General features: G+C 44.6%; 1 protein-coding gene across 2 annotated transcripts in view; it reads left to right on the top strand.

Annotated features, from left to right (window-relative positions):
• Positions 1 to 9,220: 9,220 nt before the first annotated feature.
• Positions 9,221 to 16,318, top strand: part of LRRC3B (leucine rich repeat containing 3B) — a 102,767-nt gene continuing 95,669 nt past the window's right edge. Inside the window, exon 1 of one of the 2 annotated variants that reach the window (XM_074195054.1) lies at positions 9,221 to 9,549. The gene's annotated coding sequence lies outside the window, so the exon portion shown is untranslated. Of the gene's footprint in view, positions 9,550 to 9,995; positions 10,066 to 16,318 lie in introns of those variants that run through there. The other variant, XM_074195053.1, reaches the window with a different exon arrangement.

The following is a 16,318-nucleotide window of genomic DNA, read 5'->3' as shown; positions in this document are numbered from 1 at the left end:
TGATTTCCCCATAGACTGATGCTCCAACTGGGGAGCTGTTGAAAATACTTGTCCAAGGATTTTCCACTACTCATGGGCAAAGCCTTTTCAATAGTTTGGTGTCTATTCTGCTAAGAGGGCTCAAGAACTCGATTACTTTTGCTTTTTTTTCTCTCCAATGCAGCTTGGGAGCTGTGACCACATCATCTCAACCCTGGCCTCACATTCAGCTGGCTGCCATCTCTGTTTCTCAATACTCAGAGCTAGCAGATACATGTCTCTAATTTGCATCTCTGACCTTGATCGAATGGGTGGATTCCCTTCTATTTAAATGGTAGCTGGAAACATTTCTTGAGTCCTAAAGTGAATTAAACAGAGTAGCTTCTTAATAACTAGTCGTCCTTTGGCCTAATCTCCACATCAACCTTTATTAAATGTTTCCTATATGGGTGCAAGGACATAGGAGTTTTTGCCTTTGGGGACTGAGTGAAATATGACAGATAAGCATAATAAAGAGTGAGGGAGAAAGAAGTAGAGAAGTAAAATTATGGAAGGGAGAAAAAAAGTTTCAGTTCAGAGGAATCAGGGCAATTTTCCCTTTGGAGAAGTGCTTAAAGGCAGAAACAGGTTCTAAAGGTGGAGGAGGAGGAGGAGAGAGTGAATTCCATAGTCTAAGGACAGTGTTGGGAGAAGACCTTTCGAGTTGCCATTGACAAGAATGTGAAATGGATGCAGAGGAGTAATGTGAAATAAGGCTGAAGAAATATTTCAGAGTCAAATTTTAGAAGGCCTTAAGCACCCAAGTAAGAAAATTGCCCTTGATCCTGGAGGAAATAGGGAGTCACTGAGGACTTTGTACAACTCTGATGCCTGCAGCCTTCAGGTCAGCTTTAATCCTTTTAGAGGACTGCTATCTGGTGAGTATCGCTTCCTTATTGAAGTTAATGTGAGCCCCCCACTTCCCACTGCTATGAGGATTGGAGCCTCCTAAAAATTCTCAGATAGTTTGAGGTCAATCTGTCTATTTTATAGGTAAGAAAATCATGTCCCAGAGAAGGAAAATGAATATAGTTCAAGGCAAAGAGGGTTACTAACAGAGAGCTATCTCTGCACTTTGTCATCAGATCAATAAGCATCTCTTAACTTCCTTCTGTGAGTCAGACACTTTGGGGAGGACTGAACCAGGAAAGGATGCTTTTCCTCCTTTCCTGTCTCCCTCCTTTCCTCTTTCTCCCTCTTTCTTCATTTTTCTTCCTCCCTCTATTCCTCTCCCTCCCTCCCTTTCTTCCTCCCTTCTAATTAGCAAATAGAAAACTAAATTTTAATCTATGTTAGCACAATTCAGTTTACCTAAGTTTTGTTCTCAGATAATTTTTTAAAAAATCTGCATTTACTTTTTAAATTAAGAATGGGAAACATAAAACTTTATTTTGATTATGTAAAGAATGACAAAAATAAAATTTAGGATCCCATATTATGGGCAGTTAAAAGGGGAGAAAGGGGAGAAAAGTGAGAGACAAAGAGACCTGCTGGAAAAGAAAAGGGACAGAGAAGATATGGAGGAAGAAAGAAAAAAGGAGCCCACTGCAGCAGCTAGAAAAAGCAGTGGATAGAGTTCTAGGCCTTGAGTCAGGAAGATTCATCTTCCCAAGTTCAAATCTGGTTTCCGATCCTTACTAGTGGGACTCTGGACAAGTCCCTTCACCCCTTTTGCCTCAGTTTTCTCATGTGCAAAATGATCTGGAAAAGGAAATGGCAAAGCCATGCTAATGTCTTTCCCAAGAAAATCTCAAATGGAATCACAAAGTTAAACAGGATTGAAACATAATTGAAGAATAAATGGAGAACAAGTCTGAAGGGTAAACAGAGAGGAAGAATAAATAAAAGTCAGGAAAAGAAATAAGAAGAAAGAGAGAGGGAGATTTACTAAGGGAGTGAGCAACTGAAAAAAATGGAGGATAGAGAAAGGGACAGAGGAAAGAAGCTGACAGATGCACTGAAAAAAGAGAAGGTGATAGAGATTAGAGAGTGGCTAAATAGTTTCTGAGCTATCATTAAGAGATCCTTCTGGTTATTTAGAGAATGTTATCTCTGGCCTTTGAAGTTTTGATTAGCAGATTAATAACTGTTCACAGCTCTTCAACTGTTCTAATCCCTAAATATTAAGAAGCTCTGCATTAAATGGGACAGTCACAGTAGCATAACAAAAGGAAAATGATCCTCTCTGTTAAAGCAGAAGTAGCCATAGCAATATTATTCCACAGATTATATGACATAAATCAAGGAGAGGGTCAAGGTTGGCACTCAGACTAGAATTAATCCAATACTGCTGTTCATATTGTTTTTGCCAGTAACCCCCTCCCCCCTTTATATGGGACTGATGTTCTTAACGCAGGAACTAGACTCCCTTATTTAGGATAGAATTCATATCTGACCCTGCCTCCTTTTGGTTTCATGGCTACACACTTTTTCCATCATTAAAACCGATTCCCAGGTCTACATAAGTTTTTATAAATTCTCGGCCACTCCGTTAGCTCATTATACTGAAACCCAAGTTTCTAATCCCTGGCAAGTGGACCTCATTTAAAAGCTACTGGAAAGAGGAACCTTGTCATTCTCTGTGACTGGTAGCCAATCAGATACTCTCTGACAAGTTCCATTCAAATCTTTTTTCCCTCTTGTGACAACAATTAGAGCCAATCAGAGACCTGCTTCGAAATAATATTCACCTTCTTGGACATGTTACCTGATTGACATAAAGCAAATTAAAATAACAACTTTAAAAGTGAGGGACAAGAAACCATCGTTAGGGTCAGACCTGCATAGCATTCACTTCAGACAGGTTTTATTTAAGCAGGAATAGACCAACATTATATCAGTTTCTGTCTCCCCCAAAATCCCCCAATTGTCTATTCAAAACATATACATCAAAGGATGATTATTCTCCATTCATGTGTCAGAAAGGCAATAATAATGTTTTTATGGCAAATATGGATGTTCCTAAACATTTTCAGAGGATCTTCCATCCATCCTCAAAAATTCTCCCATTTCAGTGAACTAATTAGCTCCCCTGTGCGGCAGGTGAGGAAGATGTTGGCATTCTAGAAAAGGAGAAAATGAGATGGAAAGTTGTGGAGATGTTGAATAAGCGTGAAACCAGCTTACCAAGATGCTTCTCATTTTGTTGAAATTAGCTCAAGGTACTGAAGGAAAAAAGCTGCATTCTCTAAAACATTCAAATATCTGTGAAACTCTCCAGTTTCTTTTGCCTAGGGAGTTCCTTGATCTGTCAACATTCGCATCTGGGGTTGGAGTTGCTATTTACAGGAGAAGGAAGGGTGCTGGATATATCAGAAGAACTGGCTTCAGTTCTGGATCAGCTGTGAGAACTTGTGGAAGTTACATAGTTCACCCCTTTCAGCCTGTTTACTGGCCTACAAGTGAGTCTAACAATGACATATCTCTTCCCATCCCCATTTCACAGGCTTGGGAGAAGAAACCATTTGTCAATACTTAAATGTTATGAAAATTATGTTGTTATGATCATTAGCATTGTTGGGTAGCTCTCTCCATACTGTCCTCACTCCACTTTGGCCATCAATTCCCTTCCATATCTACCTGAGGATGGAATTTAACCAGCGGTCACCCTGGGTGTGATAGGCCAGCTTCAGCCTTATATTTCTCTCAACTTACAAATCCTGGACATCTATTGTCATTCGACCTTATATTTGTACCCCTCTCCTTCTTCTATTTTGCTTTCTCTTGTTAGAATGTAGCTCCTTGAGGGGGCCATCATTGAGGTCTCTGGAGGAAGGAGTAAGGTTTCCTCAACTCTGCCTCACATGAATCGAAATCCACTGGCAAGTCAAGACATGACCTTCCGGATGCCATTGTTCCTCCAGGATGGAGGATGAACAACCAGATCCTTGAAGATGAGAACTTTTTTGCTTACTTTTATTTACATTTATTTTGTGTTCTATATATCTATTATCTTGTTGTTCAGTCATTTTTTTCATATATGTTCTACTGTTCATGATCCCGTTGGGGTTTTCCTGTCAGAAATATTTATTATTTTCTTCTCCAGTTCAATTTACAGATGAGGAAACTGAGACAAACAGGGTTAAGTGATTTGCCCAGGGTCACCCTAGTAAGTGTCTGAGGCCGGATTTGAACTTAGGAAGATGAGTCTTCCTGACTCCAGGCCCAGCATTCTCCACTGCACCACGCAGATGCCCCATCTATTATTTATTTATGATCTAATAATATTAAAGGTCCGCATAGTATGAATAAATAGAAAATAAACCCCGCATATATTAAGTATTTAGTATATATTCCATTGAAAAGTGCAACCCTCAAGAAGTTTACATTCTAATAGAGGAATGCATCACATATAGGGAAATGGTGAACTGACAAGCCCTTTTCCAAAGGCAATAGTATAGATGATTAGATTATTATTCCAAGAGTAAAGGGGTAGAAAGATAAGAGGGGAGGGAAGAGATATAATGCAAAGTGTGGTCTGCTCTGGGCTCTCTCAGTTTAATAATCTTGTTCTCATTTAAGATGACTCTATCTCAGGACAGTAATTCCAAAATTGAATAGAATAATGATTTACCTCCCCAGGGACTCAGAGTATGGATTCTGGGAGTCTTATTTACAGAAGTTTTGCTTCAGATGGGGAGAAGCTGGGCAGATGGCAGGATGACTTAGATTCCCTAGTTTAAAGTTGTTTGCAATACATTCTCAGATCCTCCAAAGCTAAGTGTCCATAGGGGAAACTATAACTAAGGCAGGGCAATAAGGTCTAGTTCCCAGGGCATCAAATTTAAACACTGATTGTCCTTTAGTAACATAGAAACAAAAATAGAACTTAGCAACTAGTTAAGAATAATTTTATAAACTAGCTTGCTACCAGATGGCAAACTGAGGTGGTGTTCCCTGCCTCATCGTAATTATCTAATCCTCACTCCATTTGTCTCTTGGGTGGCTCAGGTAACCCCCTGAGACACGTGACAGTCCATGTCCTCTGTCAACTTCCTATTCCAGGAATAGTCTGTGATATTTGCCCCAGGCAAAAAAAAATCCATAGTTACAGACACATGAAATTAAAGCATTGTGACAATTTGCTCAATAATTACTGCGGAAAGAGAAACATTTTAGCATCAATCATCTTGACGATTCAGCTGCAAGTGGGAGAGCTGTGAGAATGATTGGGACTTTTGCTGTTTCCTCCCTTTGCCCTGAGAGACTCTTCTGGGCTCACATGAGATTAGTTGAGCTGCAAGATCAAGTCCAGACAGGAAGAGGTCATTTTTTAACCTTTTATTTGGAGATGGATTTGGGTTTGCCCTGACTTCATTAAATTGGAAACAATCCCCAAGGGTGTGAACTCTAAACCAGAGCCGTGGTTTTGTATCTGTTTGATTTTGCCCCATTTTCAGATTCTGTTCCTTGGATATTTTAGTCCATGTGCTCCCCATTTCCTGCTTCTGTCTCTAAAACCTGCAAGTGCTGTCTGCATGTGTTCATCTACCACTGTATTTTGCATCATTTCTTCTGCTTCCTTTCAATATCCCTCCAGCCCCACATCAACATTGTCATTTCTAAAAAGCCATCAACCACAAATTACTAAGAAAGATATCTTCTAGAATAACTGAAGAGGGCTTTGAGGCAACTGAAATGACTTCTGTGTGGGTCTAGTGAGTCCTGCTTAGGGAAGCTGTCTTGTTTATAGCTCCTTGAAGCTAGAGAGACAGAAATAAAAATAATCAACTATTTTGCATTCATGTTTCATGACATTTTGAATACTATTATTAATATTTTAGTACAAAATCATCATTCTTTCCACAATGAATTTTTAAAAAATATCGCTGTTACATTGGTCATCATTAACTGTTTTTGAATCTCAGTTTCTCCATTTGTAAAATGAAAAATTAAGGTCTAATGTCCCTTCTAAACCAAAAACTATGATCTTATAATTAAGCTTGGGGGTCTATTTTTTCCTTTGGGGGACAAAAATGTCAACTTTATAATTGAAGTTCATAGAAAACAGTTCAAAATAGAAAACTTTTCTTTATAGGAAAATTTTTAGGAATGTATCAATCTGCTCCTTAAGCACTTTGGAAAAGCATCCATGAAAGGACCAGAGATTGACACCCACTGTATTTGCAGAACAGATGCAAGGTACACAGACAAGTTTTTCCTATTTAATTAAAATGACTTCACCTCTGACCCTGAGGAACACTGCTATATGAAGATCATTTTATCTCTGTGGTCCTTTCAGTCATGTCCTACTAATCAAAATGTGTCAAATATAAGTCTTGTTTCCTTCTTCCTCTTTTCTGTTGGATTCAAACACCAGGAAGACAACACATTCCAACTATTTATATTAACGTGTGATTTCTCAGTTGCCTCAGTCTCTGGTTACTACAAAACTGATCTAGATTTGGATGGGCTCCAAGCATTGTACCGGTCATGTAGTCAGCACTTAATAAATGCATGGTGATTGAATGATTCACAGGAAGAGAGCAACTCATCCACTTTCCCCTTCCCCCAATCATTTGGAGTGCCTAATGTTAAGGAAGACAACCAATGTATATTATGTCTTGGGGGAATAATATCTTGAGCTAGCTAGGGTAATTAAAATACCAATTCTGGGACTTTCTAATGTCAATAGCCCTCATCCCATCATTAAATTGTAGAATTCAAGAGATGGGGAGGAGCTTCAAGGTGAGTGTTTCAGAAGCCTTTGAGCTGGAAGGAACATGTAATCCAATTCCCTCATTTACAAATGAGAAAACTGAGACCAGGAGTTATCAAATAGCCTATCCAAGTTCACAAATATAAGTTACAGAGATAAGATTAGAACCCTGATCTTTTGACTCCTAAGCCAACAAGCTCCCACTCAGTGCTTATATTCTCACCTTTCAAGTCGGCCATATATGGAAGACAGAAAGTAGTAGGAAATTGGAGATTTTAAGTATTTCACTAAACTATTTCACAAACTCCTTTGCCTTTCTGCAGTGAAACACTTCTAAGAGAACTTACAGACTCATCCAGAAGCAGAATCTCAGTCTAAAGAAGGGGAAACTTGGCAAACTTTAGGCATGCATGACATAGGTCATCAGGTGATAGATCTTTGATCCTTCTCCTCTTGGAATGGCTTTGCATGAAGTGTCTGCTGAACATATAGCCTTTGTTTTATGACCATTCTCAACATTTCTTGCTTGTGTTGACTATGAGAATTAAGTATAAGGAGAAAGGAGAGGGAGGAGGGAACAGAAGAGAAAGTCCCATAGAACCCAAGAGACCTTATGAAACTTCAGAGGTAATTTGTAGTTGACATTGGATAGCTAAGTAAGAATGAAAGGGCTTCAAATGAACCATTACCAATAAATCAAAAAGTATATGATAGGCATGGCACTATGTGCCTTCAAGAAGCTAACATTCTATAGGGAAGATACTAGTGCCTGTATATATTCAAACTATTTTCATCACAGGCAGAAAAAAGCTATCCCATTGTCACTCAAATCCTATATCTACTTAGCTACTTGTACATATATAAACATATTCAGAAATATAGATATACATACACATGCATATATGTAAAAAGATAGCTATAGATATGTAGATTCAGAAATATACTCAGAAATATACTATATATTCAGAAATATACATACACATGCATATATATATAGAAAGATAAAGTTATATCTATATTCAGAAATCTACATACACATGTATATATATATAGATGTATATAATTATGTATAGTTATAGTTTTATATAGATGTATTTATATATGTAGATATGGATTAGTTATATATAGTTATATAGTTCTCTCTCTTGGTCTCTGTGTCTGTCTGTCTCTCTCTCTATATATAATATATATAGATGTATTTATATAGGTATAATTTTATACACAAAGTTAGAAATATATATATATATATATATATATATATATATATATATATATATATATATATAGTTAGAGATAATTATATAGTTCTCTGCCTTGGTTTCTCTTTCTATATCTTTATATATACCTCCCCTACATATATTGATATAGTTATATAGGTATAACTTTATACATGGAGTTAGATCTATAGATATAGTTAGAGATAGATATATGGGTATGGATATAGCTATAGGTCTCTCTGGGTCTCTTGGTCTCGGTCTCTATACATATAGCTATAGAAGTTCACGCACACACACGCACACACACACAGTCTCTATATGAATACGTATATAGACACGAATACTCCAATGACCAATCCTTTTATCTTTGCCTTTAAAGTTTGGAAGGAAAACTCATTTTTCTGGACCTGGGTGAGGAGTCTCAGGCGACATATCTCCTGAGGCTCGGCTGGTAGCAGGAAGCGATGGGATTAGTCAGAGCTAGATGAAGCACCCAGTCCGACCCCAAACTTGATGCTCTCGAGATTTCTGCCGGCCAGGTATGAACTTCCAAGAAGCGCCAATCGAGGCTTGAGCTTGGATCGCATCCAGAACACGTTTCTCCCGCACCCGCAACACCTCTTTTTTCTGTTTTTCAGCCCCATCTTCTTCTTTCAAATTGGGCAGGCAAACCTGAGAGCACTACGTAAATATTTATTGTTATTCATGGGATTAGGATTCCAGCGGGCTGCTTTTAAAAGCCCCTGGGCACGGGGGCTCTCGGGAGAGTGGGCCCACCAGGTGCCCCGGCCCTTTCTCTCAGGGAGCATTGGGCGGCGTGTTGTGGCTTGGCAGACACTGGACCACCCAGGCTCCTTGGGAGGGAAGGGAGACGCCGGACAACCTGCGGGCAGTTTCCTCACTCCCCCCCCCCCCATGCCCAAGCAGGGAAATGGGCGTAGGAAAGCCGAGGCCGGAGCAGGATGCCCGCTCTGCCCTGCCCGCTCTGCCCTGCCTGCCCCCGCCTCCCCCAGTCCCTGCTCCCCGCTAGCGATGGGGAGGAGAGCATCCGCTTGAGCAGCGCCCCTGCTCTGTCTTTGTCTCCTCCTTCCAGTCGCCTCCGGGTCGCGACTCTGCAGCAGCGGCGGCGGCGGGGCCGCACGGAGGCGGCGGCACAGCGCGCCCGGGCAGCCCGGGGCCGGCGGCCGCTGGAGCGAGCGTGCCCCGAGCCTCCTCGCAGCGCGGGCCGGCCGCCGGCCCGGAGCCTCCTGCGGGTCTAGGCGGCCCTCGGAGCCGGGCCCCGCGGCAGGGGGAGGAGAGGCGCGGGCGGCCCCCGGCCTGGCCTGGACGCGGTGGGCCGGTGGGCAGCAGCCATTGCACGCCCCCCGCTCGCACACGCACACTCACATACACGCACACGCACACACATACACTCACACACACTCACATACACGCACACGCACACACACACTCACATACACGCACACACACTGATATACACGCACACGCACACACACTCACACACACACATACACACACTCTCACACACGCACACGAATCCACACACACTCAGACACGCGTGTCCACGTCCTCACAGCCAGCCAGGCGCCCCGCCCCGCCCGCGCCCCGAGGCGCCGCTCGGATGGAGCCGCTAGCCCAGCCCGGTGCGGGCACAAGGTAAGGTGCGGCCGCCTGTTGCTCTTCGCTGCGCCCGGCCCTCAGCGGGGCCGCCCCGCGGGGCAGGCTGGCCGGGCGCGCCGGGCATCGTCCGCACGGCTCCGCGGGGCTGCGGGGCTCGGGCTGGGGGCGCCGCCTGAACTTTGGGGCGGAGCCGCGGGAGCGCGGCCCCCTGCACGCAAGTTAGCAGGTGAGTTGGGTGGGCGCCGGGCCGTGCCCACCCCCGGGCAGCAGGCGCCCCGCGCCCCGGGCGCGGCGCGCGCGGAGCCCCATGTCCGCAGGACTCCGCATTCGGGACCGAGGAGCAAAGGGAGCCCGAGAGGTGGGGCGGGGGGCCCGGAGCCGCCGGGACCCGGCGTGGGGGAGGGGAGGGGGCCGGGCCAAGGGAAGGCCAGCCTCCCCCCGTCCCCGACACCCATTGGCCAGCCAAGTTGGAGCGGTGGCCGGCCGAGCCTCTGGGAGCCGTGAGCAGGCTGGCGTGTGCCCGGTCAGTGCCAGGAGCCCACCGGGGGTGGGGTAAGTGGGTGCTCGGGGGCCGCGTCTGGGGGGCGTCTGGGGCGAAGGAGTAGGGAGAGGGACTGCTGTGCATGTGTGTGTGCCATGTGTGCGTGCATGTGTGTGCCATGTGTGTGCATGTGTGTGCACTGTGGAACCGCCGGAGGAGGGGGGCTGGCAGCCAAGGAGAGGAGAATCGAGAGTCACTGGACGTCAGGGCCCCGGAGCCAGGGGGGGGCTTCGGGCAGGGCGCGCACCTCGCCACCTTGGGAGGCATGGGGGGATGCCCGCGGCGGTCCGGGCGGGGCCGGGGGGCGCAGGGGCGGACTCCCCGGTAACCCAGCCCTGCCTGTCCCGGCGGCGCACCGCGCGTCCCGCCCCGGACTGCCTCTGGGCCCCTCGGAGGCCCCCACTCCCACCCCCGGGCCACCTTCCCGCGGCTCGCCGAGGCTCCCGGCGCCCCGCGCCCCCCGCGTCCCCGCCGGGGCTCCAGGTGCTTGCCCCGGAGCTGCGGGAGGAGACCGGGCAGGCGCCGCGGGGCTCCGAGCGCAGCCCAGCCGCGAGCAGGCCGGGGGGTCGCAAGTTCTCCAGCCGCGGGCTGCGGACCCGGGGATTCCGGAGGGGGCAGCGGACGGGCCCCCGGGGCGTCCTCCGCGCATCCCTGCTAGGGAGGCTCGCACCTGGGTGGGGACGGGGGCAGGAGGGGAAGGGCACACCGCCGGGCGGGGAGGGCCCGGCAGCGGGCAGCCGGGCGGCCCCTTCCTGGGCGGGGGCTTCTGCTGCTCTGCGTGCTCAAGTGGAGAGAGGGGCAAAAGGCGGGAGGGCAGAGGAGCGCGGAGCTGGCAGAGGGAAGGGCCAGGCGGGCAGCCTCTCCACGACGGGGGGAGGGCCCCTCCACTTTGTCTGCCGCCCTTAGTTGCAGCTTGGTACCCGGGGCCGGGGAGAAAGATGCTGCAGGTTGAGACTGAAAAGGCGCGGCCCGGGGCTTTCCCTCCTCCTCCTCTTTTTCTTCTTCTTCCTCCTCCTCCTCCTCCTCCTCCTCCTCCTCCTCCTCCTCCTCCTCCTCCTCCTCCTCCTCCTCCTCCTTTTCCTCCGCCTCTGTCTACCTTGGAATAAAAAGGCACCAATGGCACCAGGCGGTGGCCCAGGCTGCTGCAGGAGAAGCTTTCGTCGCCCCTCCTCCTCCTGCTGCTGCTGCTGCCCGCCGAACCTGCCACCTACCCCCCTCTCTAGAGGGGTGCCTGCGGGGCTCAGGTTCCCGAGCTGCCCCCCGGAGCTGGAATCCCCTGGGCGGGGAAACCCCGGGCGGGAGGAGAGCCCCCCCCCCCCACTCGGTTGCTCAGGGGAGGCGCACTTGCCTCCCTCCCCCAAACCTCTGGCATTTAGGTGTTGGAAGGATTTTTCTTGGAGGTGGGGGATGATTGGTGGCCAGGGGTGAGGCTTGTGTGCATCTCACCCCCTTAGGCTTTGCTTTGGGCTGCAGAGCTCTGCAGGCTGGAGCCCTCTCATGCCCACTTTCATTTTCCCCAGGGGGAACCTGGGCTGGGGAAGCCTCCCTTCCTCTTCCCTCCTTTCCTGGCTCAGTGCCAGCATGCCCCTGGCCCTTCTAGAAAAGGAAACCACATCTCCTAGGCCTCTTAAGAGGAATTCCATGGTTGCCCTCCCTCCATTTCAGTTTGAACCCCCCAAAGTGATTTCCTCATATAGGATTGCCTAGGCAGTTCATCGCTACTTACAAGTCTAGAGAAGTTGTGAGCTCCAGGAGGACCCAAGGAAGTGGGCAAAGGGGAATTCCCACTGGCTTTGTCTTTTCTCATTGTCTTTCCTGCACATAAACCTGATCTGTTCTGTCCAGTTTCTCTGTGCCCATCTTAAACCTCTCTCATTCAACCCGAATCCTGAATTACTGGGATTTAATGGAAGAAAAGGCCTGAATTATTCAAATATTTGCTCAAACCTCCATTTTTAACCTTCTCAGATTCACACTTGTACTGCCTTCTTGTAGCTATGACCCTTGAATAGCCTGTCCAGCACCCAGGACAGTAACTGCTACACGTAGGCACTTAATGAAGGATGACTGAATAGTTGTGTTAGTCACCTTGAAAATAGCCATCCCATTCTGTCTGTAAGAACACAGCCAGGCCACAGCTGATTCATGAAAGCAGACTTCTGGAGGAGAAGGAGCCTTAAATATCGGAGGCCAGTCCCTCCATTTTGCAGTCACTGAAATTGAGTCTAAGAACAGTTTTACAGACTTGCCTAGGACCATGCAACTGGGGATAGGTAGTTTAGCTATGAAGCCAAGTTCTACTTCTCAAAGTTAATTCCCAAATTCATAAAGCATTTAAAATAATTTAGTTGCTCTTCACAAACAATCCTGTTTAGCCTCCCCATTTTATAGATAAGGAAACAAAGTCAGAGAGGTGAAATCTTGTGCTTATGGCATCAGAAGTGGGATGAGCACTGGAATCCCTTGAATCCCCCATGGGCTAAGAACAAATGACTTCAATATTTACAGGGGATGATTTTGTAGGTGTGGATTAATTAGCTAAAATAGCCTCTGAGGACTTTGCTAACCCTGAAATTCTGTGGTCCTGACACCAATCCTCTATGGTCTGTAGTAACAACTAACATTTATATAATGCCTTAAACACTTTCAAAAGGTTTGATATCAGTGCTTTTGTTTGATCCTCAAAATAAACTCTATGAAGTACATTCTCCAGTTATCAGGTAAGGAAACCAAGCTTGGAAGAGTTAGATGAGGTGCCCAGGTTCCCCCAGTAAAGAGACAAATTTTGGTTTTCTAAGTCTCAATTTCAACCCACTTTCCAATACATCTGGCTGACTCCTCACTTCTTTGTGTGTGAGAAAAGGGGATGGAAAAGGCTCAGAGAATGGAACTCCTAAGTCTAGTGCTTTTTCAGATTTCTCATGACGTCTCTTTGCTTCCTTGCACAGCCTGTTGCCTGGCGGATGGGAAATTAGGTTGGTCTGGAATATGGTCTCTGGGGAGAGGGTCCAGAGGCAGTAGCAAACTCCCAAACAATGCCAATCTGGCAAATTAGTGAACATGACTGGCTATTTGCAACATGGAATTTCAGTTTTATATGTAGAAATGGCTCTATGCTGAAGTCACCTAGAGTCTCCCACCATACTTTACACTTAAGGACTCTTAGGCCAGAATGAGTTGCATTCACAAATTATAGGTGACTTCCAGACTTAAATCCATATCCTGTTCTCTGGTTCCTGGTTCTTTGTTCCTTCTTAGAATATGCTTATGTTTAGATGTGTTGTATTTCCCATAGTTGTTTTTAACATTTAAAAACACAATGGAAGCTTTTTTTAAAGAAAGGAAAACTATTATTCAGGCAATTTCCCTAATGTAAGTGGTTTGAGCAGGATAAGAAGGAAAGCCAGCCCTTTTGTCAAATCTAAGCTTTGGAAAATTCTGTGAGAATTTGTGAAACTGCCTGTGAAAAATAATAGTACATATAATCAGCAAAAATTGAGGACTCTCCTAATACAAAAGACAAATTTCACAACTATGTCAAAAAATCCTTCCCTTAGACAAAGTCCATTCCACCCTGCCCACCCCCCCCCTTTTAAAGCATCATAGCGTATTAGATCTAGAACTAAAATGAACCAGAGAAGACATTGAATCCAATTCCTTCATTTTACAGATGAGGAAACGGAGGCCCACAGAAGTTAATATACTTGCCCAAAGGTACTCAGCTTGGAAGTGACACAGTATTTGATCTATGGCCCAATGATTCTTCAATTGTAGCACTTTTTTCTCCATTGCCTTCTTTTTCCCTTACTCTATTCCCTTCACTCCTTCCATTTTTTTGTTGCTGATGGTGGGTGGGAAAAGGGTCTAAATCTATATAAGACACAATTCACAGACCAAGATTCATTTGAGATTATAGATTTTTTTAATGGTCATATTTATCCCTGATTCTGTGACCTTTAGTTTAAGAAAAGACTGAGACAAAAGTGAGACAGGATGTCTCTAAAGGTTTTGTGTTGGAAAAAGGAAGCAACTTTCCCTCTAAATTTGGAAAGAACTTTCTCCAAATAGCAATTTTATATCAATCATTCAGGTTCCAAGACCTTTCATGCAGAACTGGCAGAGACTTCAGAAGTCATCTAATTAAACTAACCCTCTAATTCTATAAGTGAAAAAATTGAGGCCTGAGAAGAAATGAGTTGTCCAACATATCTCATAAGGACTTATTTGTGTCCTCAGGTGTCTTCTGGGACCAAAGAATTAAGGTTCCATTGGGTAATTTCTGTGGGTGCTATTAAGATCCTGGTAGCAGTAATGTAGTTCCCCAGCTACAGGACTGAACTTCTTCCCTTGGAGCCAGCCCAACATATAGGTAAGCTGGGCTTCATGAGGAGAGTGTGGGAGGTGTTTGGGCCAGGTTCCTGTGGCCCTTATTTCTGCAGCCTGTGCAGAGAAGTGCTGCAAGAGATGGAATTTTTAAAAAGCCTCATTCAAAGATTTCTAATTCAAAAGGTTCAAGATAAAGGAGAAGAGTATTATATTTTAAAAATATTTTATATTAATTAGATGAGTTATCCCTAGTCCATGTTCAGAAACAGCCCATGGTAAGGAGTTCCCAATCTTTATAGTTTGTGATGAGGGTGGAGGACTTTAGGAATTACTAGCGGAGACGTTTGGTGACAAGTCATCCATTGGATTTTGGAGACTGGACACATCTGACTTCAAACTTCCTTCTTATCATCTCACTGCCAACCTCTTGTAGACAAAACAGCTAATTGTGGCTGACCTAAAATTAATCCTATCAAGACATGGAATCCTAGAACCCGACCTTGGAATCTGGAAGTCCTGGGTTCAGATCTCACTTCCCACATCTAATAGATGACCCTTTGCAAGCTACTGGAATTGCAAAATATAGCAGTTAGAGTTTATATCCACTATACTTCCTTTCAGTTCTAAATAAATCTGTTATCCTTTCTTTGATCCAGTTGTGGATAGATAAGACTCAAATTCAATTCCATAAGCATTAGATACCAATCTATGAATCTGGCATAACAGACAAAAATGTTTTGGAGTCAGAAAACTTGTGTGCAAATCCTATCTCTTCCATTGTTTATTTCTTATGTCACTGTGGGTAAGACACCCCAATACTTGGGTCTCAGGTTTTGAATTTGTAAAAGGAGAGAATTGGACTAGATATTTTCTAACACCCCTTCTTCATGGCAAAGTAGATAGAGTGTTAGAGTTCAAATTAAGCCTCCCTTACTTACTAGTTTATGACCCTGAGCAAGTCATGTAACCTTTGTGTCAGTTTCCTCATCAGTAAAATGGGAATATTACAGCACTCATCTCACAGGGTTGTTATGAGAATAATGAGATAATATCTGTAAGCATGTTGGCAAACCTTAAAGCTATAAAGAATTATAATTATTATGACATTTGTAAAGCTCTCTGAAAGTCTTAAAGTGCTATATAAATATTAGATATTATTAATGCTTTACTCTTAAATGTTATTTATGAACCTAAGTTTGATGGTGTGGTGACCCATCATTGATCATCTCCAATTATATTGAGTGGTGTCAAATTTTTAAACCTTAAAATGAATTTTAATTTTATTCCATTAAAATATAGACCTTTTGGAATGGAGCAGAGAACACTATACCATTAGACGGTGAAAGGGGATGACAAGTCACCTTGGATTTGCCAGGGTGTCACAACAAAATGTCCCAGAGACTAAATTCTTACAAGTTCCCAAAACTTTTACAACCAAAGGCCCCCGTTTTTTTGCAAGGCAGATAGGGTTAAATGGCTTGCCCAAGGCCATACAGCTAGGTAATTATTAAGTGTCTGAAACTGGATTTGAACCCAGGTACTCCTGACTCCAGGGCGGTGCTCTATCCACTGTGCCACCTAGCTGCCCCCAGGCCCTTTCTTAAAAACAATAATTATAACAACAACACCAACATGCCTTACTTCAGCTCTTCTGTTCCTTCTCTATTCAATCTGCCTTTTCCTCTTCCCCTTTCCTCTCCACAGATACCCCTGTACTTCAGTGTCCTCAATAAAGAATCAAGGTATTTCCCAATTTCTTGGTATTTGCATAAGCTTCAAAATATGGTACCAGATTGATACATCTAGAGAATTCATTGTAACTCTGTCTAATGGAGGAAAAAAGGATGTGAAATTGGATGTTTTCCCCAATTTTTCCAAGGTTTCCTTTCAGTTGTAGTACTACAAAAATAATTATCAAAAGCTTATACAAAATTCCCA

This window comes from Macrotis lagotis, chromosome 7 (genome assembly GCF_037893015.1).
Source record: "Macrotis lagotis isolate mMagLag1 chromosome 7, bilby.v1.9.chrom.fasta, whole genome shotgun sequence".
Taxonomy (NCBI): Eukaryota; Metazoa; Chordata; class Mammalia; order Peramelemorphia; family Peramelidae; genus Macrotis; species Macrotis lagotis.
The sequence above is the reverse complement of the archived record's forward strand: the minus strand, read 5'-3'. Positions and strand labels throughout refer to the sequence as shown.